Here is a 12580-nt window from a genome sequence, read left to right as displayed (position 1 = left end):
CGGCAAGTCGAGAATTGTGACAGAGACCGTGTGGCTGCAAAGTCTGAAATCTTTACCATTTGACTCTTTACGGTAAAAGTTGGCCGACCATCAATTGAAAACTATCCTGGGGCATCCCCCCGAAAGTTTGCTATGGGGACTAGAGATACACTAAGCTCCTTTTGGTGCTGCAGAATTGGTCCATGAGCTGCAGAGGATGGAACTTAAGATGTAAGTCAGAGACGCTGGCATGCAGCGGCCAGCAGCTTGCACTGGACATGGCTGGCCAGCGGCGCACCTGGGATCGGAGTCCATCCGGGTCTCCAGATGCACAGTCCTCGACCTCAGCCCTGATTCTGTTTCCTACCTCTCATGCTGCTCTTCAGCTCCCTTGCCTGGAATGACATCTTGTATTGGCCTGGTTGCTTTCCTGGACCAATTCGTGATTGTAGGCAAGGTTCTCAGTTTTCCCCAGGCACATCCTCTGTGTGACACGGACCTTTAGGTTGTCCCCCCAAAGACTTTTTTCTCTGCAGTTCCGTGGTCCCAGGTGTGTTAAGGACTTGCTGCTGCAGTCATCCATAGAGTACTGAAATGCAGGTGGTGGGGACCGCTCCAAGAATGCCTCCTGCAAGAAACGCCTGGAAAGGCTGTGCCAGCTGTGAGCCGTGAGAGCGGTTTTACAGACACCTTTGGCTTTGGGTAGTTATAGAATCCACCTTTTGAGATGGGTGCTGCTGGAAGACTCACATGTCACTCAAAAGCCCTTCGGCATCGTTTCCTGTCTCTGGCCCTCAGCCCCCTGGTTACAGCAGCAGCAATTCAAAGCTATGCATCATTCCCCGCAAGGCTGGCTTGATTTTAGGACCTAGAGGGTTAACTCTGTACTGCTTCCTTTGCACTCTGAGGCGATACCGAAAAGTTTGGGAAAACAGAAACAGAAAAGCTGGTATAGACAATTGTTGAGGGTTGAATGTGTTCCCCACTGAAAGATAGGTTGAAGTCCTATGTGTCGAAACTCTGGTGCCTGGAAATATAGTCTTTGAGGATGTGCTCAAGGTTAGGATAAAGTCATCGGCGTCCCCTCATCCAGTATGAGTGGTGTCCTTATAAGAAGAGGAAAAGAGACACAGGGAGAAGGCCATGTGAAGATGGAGGCAGAAATTGGGGTGATGCATCTAGAAGCCAAGGAATGCTAAAGATCCCTGGCTGCCATCCACAGCTCGGCGAGAGGCATGGAACCGATTCACCCTTTGACTGCTCAACAAGGAACCAACGCCGCTGACACTTTGATTTCAGACTTTTACCTTCCAGAACTGTGAGAGAATAAACTTTCGTTGTTTTAAGCCACTCGGTGGTGGTATTTGTTATGGCAGACCTCCAAGAGTGGGGGAGGAGCACTGAAACAATGATTATGGAAAACATGTATGTTTGCGTCTTACGCTGTTCAATGTGATTGAGCAATCAAGTGGCTTTGAGGACAGGACACGTCACTGGTACTTTCTATCTCTCGTGCACTCAGTCTTCCTAGCAGTCATCACAGTTTGTAATTATTTACGAGTCTGCTGCTCCCACTAGATGTGAGCTCCATCCGCGGCAAACAACAGATATTCAATAAGTATTTGTTGAAAGACCTTGGACAAGTCATTTATCATTTACCTTAGTTTTCCGAACTGGAAAATAGAAACCTGAATGGCACCTACTTCTTTGAGCATTGTGAGAATTAATTGAGATGCTCTGTGTGTAGCACGAGGCATATAGATAGCACAGTGCAGAGTGAAAGCAGGTGTGAGGGTTTTCTGCTGACTCCTTCCCTCTTTCTGTAAAAGCCTTCGTGGTGTGTAAAGCTTTGGACAACTCCCCGATCTGAATCCTGGCTCAGCACATAATCACATAGCCAGCTGTGGTAACTTATTTTGAACCCCAGATAACAATTTAACAATTAAGTGCTACAGTTGAAGTTTGAACCCCGGCCCCCAGAAGGTATCATCAGTAAACAGCCCTGAAGATAAAGAAAGAATCTTTCTTGACATTGTCATTAAGACCATGCTTGTCACCCTGGGAAAAGTTAACAGACAGAAACATTCTGATGTGTTAACAGTTTGAGAACTTTCCCCTGAGAAAACCTTTCAGCTATGCAGGGTTCATTCACCTTAATTAAAAATTATCCAGTGTATACATCTCTTTCCGTCACCCTGTAGGCACACATAGTGTTTTGGTTTTTTAAGTAAATTAAATTTAAAAACCTCATCCCTCTTCAAATAAATCCATTGTTTGCTTTATTAAGCGGAAAAGCCTGCTGGCTATTAGTTGTCAATTAAATGTAAGTGTTAATTAAAATGGCATTGTCCAAGCACTCCTAAAAATCAGGCTGGCACTTGGGGCCCCATTGTTGAAGGTGGCCCTGACTTGCAACACATTATCCACAACATGACCACTTGGTACCTCCCAGGGACACGAGAAAGGAGACTTAAGATTGAGTTTGCTATCTAGAGATGACGCAGTTCTTGGTTTTTTTTCCTCCTAAGATGAGTTACATTCTTAGGATAATTTAAACCAGGGGTACTGCCCCAGGTCTGATCCTGTCCTCCACCTGTTTTTGTATGATCCATGAGCTAAGAATGATTTACATTTTTAAATGGGTGAAAGTGATCAAAAGAATGATACTGTTTCACGGCACATGAAAATTATATGAAATTGAAATTTCAGTGTCCTTGAATAAAGTGTTATTGAGACACAGCTACCACCATTCATTTACTTATTGTCTATGGCCCACCCCTGATTTAAATGATCACCGTGACATCTGAGCTTAACTCGAGGACACCCATGGCACACATACACTCACTCACTCTGCCTCCTAGCCCCTCTCCCATAGAGCTGCCCAGACACCAAATATTCCAGGGCGTGTTTCCCCCTTGGAGTGGTGAGCAGTGTTATCAGTCACGTAAACCCACCTGTGGTCTTGTGAGACGTGACCTTTACGTATTAAAGTCGATCTTCGAGGTGTGCTGGAGAGAGCCACATCTACTCTTCAGAGATGTGTTAGCTCCCGAGTCCTTTGTCCTGAAGGAGAACAAAACCAGCTTTGCCCCACACGGTCCAGGAAACGGGGGATGCAAGAGGCTCTGACTGGGGGAAAATAGAAGTGAACCTCCCTGTCCCCGCCAGGTCTTATGAGAAGGTCCAGGTCCGGAGTACGTCACCTTCTGACACAACTGTCCTGAGACCCAGGGCAGCCTCTGACTGAGTCCTGTGGAGAGTGTTAATGGTGTGTTCCTGGCATGTGCCCAGGGGGGTAGCAGAATTACAGCTGCTGCCACGGTGCCTGAATCTTGGGCCAACTCCCAGTAACCTGATAGGGCAGGCGATGTTCCTTTTTGCTGAACCCCCACACACTGGAGCTTGCTCCTATTAAGCCCCCTGCTTCCTCCCGCCAAGCCCCCTGCTTCCTCCCGCTCAGCCCCCTGCTTCCTCTTGTGTTTCCCCAGCTGACCTGAGGTTTTCTTGCCACCTTTACAGACACTGGAGGTCTGGGCTCTCTCTGGGACACCAAACCAAACTGCCCTCTGCCTTCCATGGCCTCCTGCTGCTCCTAAGCCATCTGGGATCTCTGCGTCTTAGTTCATCTGTGCATAAAGCATTCACTCATAGTTATTAATTTGGCATAACCATGGGACGGGTAGGTTATGGATACATTTTAGTCTAAAGCCCATGTCGAAAGTGGTATACCTTAGAAATTAACTCAATCTGCTCTGGAATCAGCTACCTAGAAAACATTCTAGCTCTGTCGCTTGCCTGCTGTTGCCTTAGGCAAGTTTACTAACCTCCTAGGACCTCAGTCGTCTATTCTTATAAACAGGAAGATGAACACGTCTCACAGAATGGCTTTGAAGAGCAAGTGATTTGTGTAACTGCCTAGCACAGTGCCCAGCTCAGAGCAGGTGGTCTGTAAGTGGCAGCTGATCCTAGTGCGACTGAGCTTTCCTATCAATCGGGAGTGTGAAGCATCTGAGCAACTTAGACCTAGGAAGTTCATCAAAGCCATCTCTGCCCGTCCCCAGAAACGTGTGTGTGTGTGTCAAGTCCTCCCCCCGAGCCCGGTGTGACAGAGGCGGCAGCCTTCCCTTAGACTGCTGACCCACTGACGGCACCGCTGGGGGCCGACGTGGGCCCAGATGTTGTTTCCAGAACCACTCCTCTTTTTCCTTCATCTTCATGAAATCAAGCAATCCTCCCACACATTCCTCCATTTAGCGACTATTTATTAATCACCCACTGTGGGCCGGATTGTACTAGGACTTGTGAGCAAAACAGATGTGGTCTGTTCTACCGTCCGGTCGGAAGGAGGCAGGTCATCAAACATCACACACAGATTCACATTTTCAAAGACCCATCTGGCCACAGTAGGGAGAAGGGGTGGAAGGCAGTGATGGGGGTGGGGAGACCCCGCGGGGCTCACACAGCCTCTGAGGAACGAGATGATGGTGGATCAGACGGGAGTCAAGTGGCAGGATGGAGAAAGACGTGGGCGTAACCAGGAATGAGCAGAAGGTAAAATGAAGAAGGTGGGGGTGGGGGCTGGAGGTGGAGATGGAGGAGGTCAGGAGTGGCCCCCTGGTTTCTGGCTTGTGGCCTGTGGCCCTGGTGGAGAAAAGGCCAGAACAAGGCTGACTTGCGGGCAGAAGATACGAGTGCAGTTTAGACACCCCAGTGGGTGCTAGTCAGATGTTAGCTCTGTGGTGCATTCACCCTGACCATGTAAAATGAAAACATGCATCCTCAAGTCTCCTGGGCTCACGTGTGCACACACATGTAGGGGTTACACTTTCCATCAAATACCATGCACATCATGAAAAAAATTAATCATCGCCTGCTCTGTGGCAGCACACGATAAGGAGATTGACCATCATAGAGCAAGGAAATTGGATCTTTCCAAGAAAAGAGAGATTCCCTGGCAACTCTGAGGCATTTTTCAGTCTCCGAGATGATCTCTAGGTTCTTTCATGCAAAGATTCCCAGTACTCGGAGTGCACTATTATCCCCCGACCAAACAGTCCCACTCAACGCTTTTGAGTTGGCCATCCTGTTAGAACAGGATCCATTCATCTCAGAACCAGTGGGGTGTATGCACTACGTTATTTTGCTCTCACTGTAATTAGGTAATTCTTAGCAAATTGGACTATGATTTTTTTTAGGTGTACTTTTTGTCACTTTTATTGAGGTGAAATTTATGTACAAGAAATTAATCAACTTTCAGTGTATAATTCAATGAGTTTTGACAATGTGTAGGCTATATCACAGTTTACAACTGATGGGCTTTTGGGTTCTTTACAATTTGGGGCAATTATAAATAAAGCTGCTATAGACATTCACATACAAGTCTTTACGTGGAATTTCATTTTTCTTTAATAAATACGTAGGATGGGAACACTGGCTCACAGGGTACGAAACTATCAAAGTTTTCCGAAGTGGCTGTGACATTTTTCTTTCTCCCTCAGCAATGTATTAGGGTTTCAGTTTTTCCATATCTTCTCCAATACTTTTTAATTATGGCCATTCCAAAGGGTATGAAGTGGTATTGCATAGTGGTTTTAATTTGTATTTTCCTAACTATTATTGATGTTGAGCATCTTTTTACATTCTTATTTGCCATCTTTTATATACTTTGGTGAAGTACCTATTCAAACCTTTTGACCATTTTTTATTGTTCATTTTTTACTACATGTAACTAAATTTTAAGAGGTCTTCATGAATTGTAAATATAAATCTTTTATCAAATGCATTTTGCAAACATTTTCTCCCAGTCTGTGGCTTGTCTTTTCATTTTTTTAAAAAACCAGGTCTTTAGTTTTTATTTATTTATTAAAAATTGAAAAAAAATTGTGGTAAAATACATATGATGTAAAATTTACTGTCTTAACCATTTTTAAGTGTACGGTTCAATAGGGCTAAGTACATTCTACTATTTTGCAATCAATCTCCAGAATCGTACCAGTGTCTTTTGAAGTACAAAAGTTTTAAATTTGATAATATAGAATTTATCATTTTTAATATTGTATGTTATTAAGCAATCTTGGTCTATTTAAGTGACTCTGATGAATCCAAGGATTTTAAGATTTTTTTCCTATGCTTGCTTCTAGAAGTTTCATAATTTAGCTCTTGTATTTAGGTCTATGATCCATGTTGCACATGATGTGGAAGGGTCTATGTTCATTGTTTCGCATTTGGTTATCCAATTGTTCTAGTATCATTTGTTGAAAAGACTGTCCTTTCTATATTGAATTATCTTGGCACCTTGGTGAAAACAAATGGACCACATATGTGTGGGTCTATTTATGGACACTTTTCTGTTCCATTCATGTGTGTATGTATGATCTTGATGACTTCAGTTTATAGTAAGTTTTCAAATTAAGTATCGTATTCTTTTTCAAAATTGTTTTTTGCTATTCTGTACTCTTTGCATTTTCATTACATTTTAGAATTAGTTTTTTAATTTCTTCAAGAAAGCTTGCTAGGAATTTGATGGGAATAATTGATGTGTTAATATTGAGTCTTATAATCAATAAGTATGGTATATCTATCTCTCCATTAATTTAGGTCTGTTTTAATTTCTCTGGTGTTTTCCAGTTTTTAGTGTTGCACTTAGTTTATGACAATTTGAGGGCTACATATAGCCTCCCGCAGCTCCCCCTCCTTGAACCTGGAAAGAAGTGAGGAGGACTTGAGACTCTCTTTTGTAGTTTTTTTCAGAATTTCCTATATAGATAATCATTTAGTCTTCAAATAAAGCCAGTGTCTTACTTTCCAACTGTTATGTGTATTTATTTCTTTTTCTTGAGTTATTGCACTGGCTAGAACTTTCAAGCAATGTTGAATGGGAGTGGAGACCATCGTTATCTTGTTCCAGATCTTCTAGGGAGAGTATTCAGTCTTTTCCACTAAGGGCTACAACAATCAGTAGTTTAGGGGTTGCACTTAAGTTATGACAATTTGAGGGCTACTGTAAATGGTATTTTTAATTTTCAATTTGCAATTTTCTTTGCCAATGCATAAAAAAAAATTTATTTTTGTATATTTATTTCATATCCTGTGACCATCCATGCTAAACTCATTTAGTCTAAAAACTTTTTTGTAGGTTCTTTTTTTTTTCCGAGAGAAAGAAAGATCTGCTTAGTAATATATATTTATGTATTTGTTGTTTTGTTTTTTACAATAGTTATTTGTAACATAAAATATAGCTACATACATCCATGAAAATATAATAACAATAAATATTCATTTAGAAATTTAAACAACACAGAAGTATACAAAGTAAAAAAGAGAATAAACTATTGTTAACTGTTAACTCTCCTTATTTTTTATAACTAATCAAACATATACGGATGTATATATACATTCAGACTCTTCTACAACTTGTTATTTAAATTGTAATGTGTTTAATATATTTAACAACATAATATGTATATGTATGTTTCATATGTATTTCCTATAATATATATTTAACTATATATAATATAGTTGACAATAATATAGTTCTAATTCTATATGTCCATATAAACTATGAAGCACTACGAGAATTTAGTGGGGTTCCTGGAACCTCCAGAGCTTTCTCACATTGGTTAACCTTGTTACTCCCTTGGCTGCTTCCAATAGGGTTCTTAGTAAAACGCTTGCAAGTGGGGTGGGTTTTTTCTTACTGATGAGGAAACAGAGTGAGGTGAAGTGGTTTTCTCAGGTCTGTGACGTTTCTACCCCGATACCTCCAAGTGAAGCGAGGAAAGGAGGGGGAGCTTTGGGAGGCTATATCCCACTTTACAGCAAGTGGGGAACCTGGAAAGAAGTGAGGAGGACTTGAGACTCTCTTTTGTAGTTTTTTTCAGGATTTTCTATATAGACAATCATTTAGTCTTCAAATAAAGCCAGTGTCTTACTTTCCAACTGTTATGTGTATTTATTTCTTTTTCTTGAGTTATTGCACTGGCTAGAACTTTCAAGCAATGTTGAATGGGAATGGAGACCATCGTTATCTTGTTCCAGATCTTCTAGGGAGAGTATTCAGTCTTTTCCACTAAGTATAGTATTTTTGGTATGATTTTTAGGAAATGTGTTTCTTAGGTTGAGGAAGCTCCCTTTTATTCTTTGTTTGCTGAGTTTTTATCAGGAGTTAAAGTTTTGAAAAACTTTTTCTTTTCATCTATTGAGATAGTCATACAGTTTTCCTTTTTTAGTCTGTTAATGTGGTGAATTTATATCGATTAATTTTTGAATTGAATGTCCGGCATCAACCTTACTTGGTAATGATAAATTATCCTTTGAAAATGTTGCTGAATTCGGTTTGCTGAAATTTTGTAGAATATTTTTGCATCTATATTCCTGAGGAATATTGGTTTGTAGTTTTCAGATAAAAGCCTTATGTTTTTATCTGGTTTTGGCATCAGAGCAATGCCGGCCTCATGGACTGAGCTGAGAAGTGTCACATGCTCTCTCTCTCTCTGTCTCTTTCTGTCTATGTCTCTGTCTGTCTGTCCATCTGTCTGTCTGTCTCTCTCTTTCTCTCTATGTTGGCATTATTTCATCTTTAAATATTTTGTAGTGACCACCTGGGCCAGGGAATTTCTTTGTTGGAAGGTTTTAAGCTAATATAATTTTTAAAATAGATATGGGACTGTTCAGATTATTTCTTTTTGAATGAGCTTTGATAGTTTTATTCTTGATGTTGATAATTTGTGTCCCAATTACTATTGGCTAGAGGTTTTTGGATTTTCTTAACCATTACAAGAAAGTAGCTTTGGTTTCATTGATTTTCTGAGTTATTTTTCTCCTTTCTATTTCATTTATTTCTAATCATATTTTTATTATTTCCTTTATTATTCTTATTTTGGGTTAGACTTATCATGTTCTTAGTTTCTTAACATGGAAGGTAAGCTGAAAACCTTTAATCTTAGATCTTTCTTCTTTCCTAATAACATTGTCATGAATGTATATTCTCTAATATCATTTTATACTATAAATTTTCCTTTAGTTATGTCTTCTAAATATGGGTACGTTGTGTTTTCATTTTTTACTCAATTCAAAGTATTTTCTAATTTCCATTGTTATTTCTTCTTTGACCAATGGGCTATTTAGAACTGTGTTATTTGATTTTTAAGTATTTAGGGATTTTTTCCAGATATCCTTCTGTCGTTCTGTTATTGGTTTTTAGTTTAATTGTTTTGTGGTTAGAGAATATACTTTGCATAATTTTAATTCTTATTCATTTGTCAAAAGTTGTTTTACATTCCAGAATATGTTATATCTTGGTAAACAGTTCATGTGCACTTAAAATAGTTTGTATTCTGCTCTTGTTGGGTGGAGTGATCTATAAATGCCACTTGGGTCAACCTGGTTGATAGTGTTGCTTATGTGTTCTATATTTGTATATATGTTCTTCTATATACTGTTTATCTGTATGCCTTTTTATCAATTATTGAGAAGAATGTTGAAATCTCTAACTATGATTGTAGATTAGTCCATTTCTTATTTTAGTTCTTTCATTTATTGCTTCATCTACTTTGATGTTCTGTTTTTAGGCCTGTACCATTTGGGTTTTTTCTTTTTTTGTCCTCTTGATGAGTTGACCCTTTTATCATTATGAAATGTCCCTCTTTATCCCTGATAATATTCCTGGTTCTGAAATTTACTTTGTGATTAATATAATGATTTTAGCTTTCTTTTGATTAGTGGTTACATGCTATATCCTCTTCTTTTATTTTTCATTTTTTTGTATTTATATTTAAAATGAGATTTTTAATAGTTAGAATATGGTTGTCTTGCTATTTTATCCAATCCGACAATCTCTGTCTTTTAATTGAGATTTGAGAATACTTTTATTTAATTAAATATTGATATGTATTCTCTTCGGTAGCACATATACTAATTAAGTATTGACATGGTTATATTTACCATCTTGCTATTCATTTCTATTCATAACTGATCTTCATTCATTTTACCTTTTTCTCTAATTTCTTTTGGATTAAATTAGTATTTTTATGGTTTCATTTTATTTTTATTTTAACTTGTTAGCTATTTATTACTGTCCTTTAAAAGTAGTTACTCTAGGGTTTATAATATTAATCTTTCATCACAGTGTCCTTTCAAGTAATATTAAAACATAGGAAACGTTCAATAGTATAATTTCTTTTCTTCTACAACTGAGCTATTTTTATCATTCATTTTGTTTTACGTGTGGTTTATCCCCAAACACATTATTGTTATTTATGCTCTAAATAGTCAATTATCTTTTTAAAAGATTTATAAAAGTGAGAAAAATGCCTTCTACATTTACCTCTGTATTTATTGTTTTTGATGCTCTTTATGTAGATCCAAATTTCAATCTAGTCTTCTATTCTTTCTGGTTGAAGAATTTCCTCAATATTTCTCATTATTCTGGTATACTGGTGATAAATTCTCTCAGTATTTGTTTCTCTGAGAAAAAAACTTTTCTCATCATTATTTAAAAAGTATATTTTGAGGTCTACAGCCATGCCACCCCGAACAAGCCCAATCTCGTCTGATCTTGGAAGCAAAGCAGGGTCGGGCCTGGTTAGTACTTGGATGGGAGACCACCTAGGAAGACCAGGTGCTGTAGCGTAAAAAATAAAAATAAAAATAAATAAGGGATTGTAAGCTGACAAGGTCCTTGCAATCTGTGAGGTCAACCAAAGGTTTCCTCGCCTAAAATATATATTTTTCCCTCTGGATTTCTTGGCTTAGAGATTTTTTCCTTTTTACTTTAAAGATATCACTACATTGTTTTCTAGCTTGCATACTTTATGTTTCTTTTTTCCTCTGGCTTTAAGAAATTTTTTATTATCACTGGTTTTCTATAATTTTCATTATTACTCAAGTGGTATGTTTTTCTTTGTGTGATTTTTGCTAGAGGTTTGTCATGCTACTTGGATCTGTGGGATTGTAATTTTCATCAAAATTGGAAAAATTTTGCCATTATTTCTTTAAATGTCAACTCATTCCCCTCACTTTTCTGGGACTTCAGTTGCATATATGTTATGTCACTAGATATTGTCTCACGATTTACTGAAACACTGTTCATTCTTTGTCAGTTTCTCTTTTTTGTTTTGGAAATTTTCTATTGCTATGTCTTCAAGTTCATGAATCTTTTCTTCTACAGTGTGTAATTTGTTGTTAATCTATCTAGTATATTTTTCATCTCTAGAAGTTTCATCTTTATAACTTATATTTTTCTCTCAAATTTTTCTACGCCTTTTTGGGCGGATGGAGTATATTTATAGTAACTATTTCCATGACCTCGTTTGTTCATTCTGTCATCCCTGTTACTGTTTAATCTGTTTCGATTGAGTTTTCTTCTGGTTGTGGGTTCTTTTCATTCCTCATAATTTTTAATTAGATGCCTATAGTGTGGATATTACATTGTTGGTTGCTGGATTTTATTGAAATTCTTTAATTTTTGTTGGATGTTGCCTTGGGACACATTCAGGTTACTGGAAATCAGTTTGATTTTTTTGAGATTGGCTTCTAACTCAAGTTAGGATTGGGCCAGAGCAACCTTTAATTTAGAGATAATTTGCTTCTATCACTGAGGCAGTACCTATCCAAGAATTCTATTCAGTGCTTCATGTTTTCACACTGGCTGATGGAAACAATTATTCACAGCTCTTTGTAGACATAGTGTTTTTTTTATGTCTATTCTCTAGTTTTTCTTTCCTGCCCTTGAGTAGCTTCCTCCCACAAGCATACAGATCAATACTCAGCCAAAGACTTGAGGGAACTCTCTCTATATTTTTCGAGCTCTTTGCCTGTACAGTTCCCTCCTCTTTAGTATCTTGTCATGCAAATCCCAGCCACCTTCACCTCCCCAAATTCCAAACTCTGCTTCTTCAACTCAGTGGGACTACCAGGCTCTGTTCGGTTTCCCCTCACTGAACTCTTATCTGTAAACTGTGCAGGAAGTAAGTTAAAGAAATTGTAGGGCTCTCCTTGTTTATTTCTTTTCCTTGAAGGGTAATTCTCCTATGCTGCTTGTTGTCTAATTTCTGAAAATCATGTATATCTTTTCCAATTTTAGTCATCAGGTAGGAGGGTAAATTTTGCCTTGGGTACTTCAGCATAGCCAGAAGTAGAAGTCCTGCCTAGTACATTATTTGCATATATCTATTTAGCTAAAAGTAAAGGACATCAATAATTACATATATTACTTTAACATTTTAAAAAATGTCAAACATTTTGTTAATGTCAACATTTTGTTAATGTCAAACGATTTCTTTTTCTATTAAAAGTTAAGCAGTTCTTAACTTTTGGGGATTTATGAATTCATTAGAGAATGCATGAACCCCTTCCTCTGAAAATGCACGTTGCCATACCTATACATTAGCATGCAAATTAATGAAACAATTTCTGAATATTCCCCGTGGACCTTGGAAGAATATCTAGGCTCTAGGTGAAAAACTGCTCTAGTTCACATTAGCTTTGTTTGTTACTTTGGTGATCAAAAAATTTATAATTTCTTCCCTGTCTTATCTTGCAGGGTGATTGTGAAAATTACACTGGCAATGTCAAAATATTTCAAAAGGGTTATGAAAATATA

The 12580-nt window shown here is 38.2% G+C and overlaps 1 pseudogene; it reads left to right on the top strand.

Annotated features, from left to right (window-relative positions):
- Window positions 1-10490: 10490 nt before the first annotated feature.
- Window positions 10491-10609, top strand: LOC111742113 (annotated as a pseudogene).
- The last annotated feature ends 1971 nt before the right edge of the window (window positions 10610-12580 follow it).

The sequence above is a fragment of the Pteropus vampyrus genome, unplaced genomic scaffold (genome assembly GCF_000151845.1).
Source record: "Pteropus vampyrus isolate Shadow unplaced genomic scaffold, Pvam_2.0 Scaffold86, whole genome shotgun sequence".
Lineage (NCBI taxonomy): Eukaryota > Metazoa > Chordata > Mammalia > Chiroptera > Pteropodidae > Pteropus > Pteropus vampyrus.
Note: the sequence above shows the minus strand (reverse complement) of the source record. Positions and strands in the feature narration are given on the sequence as shown.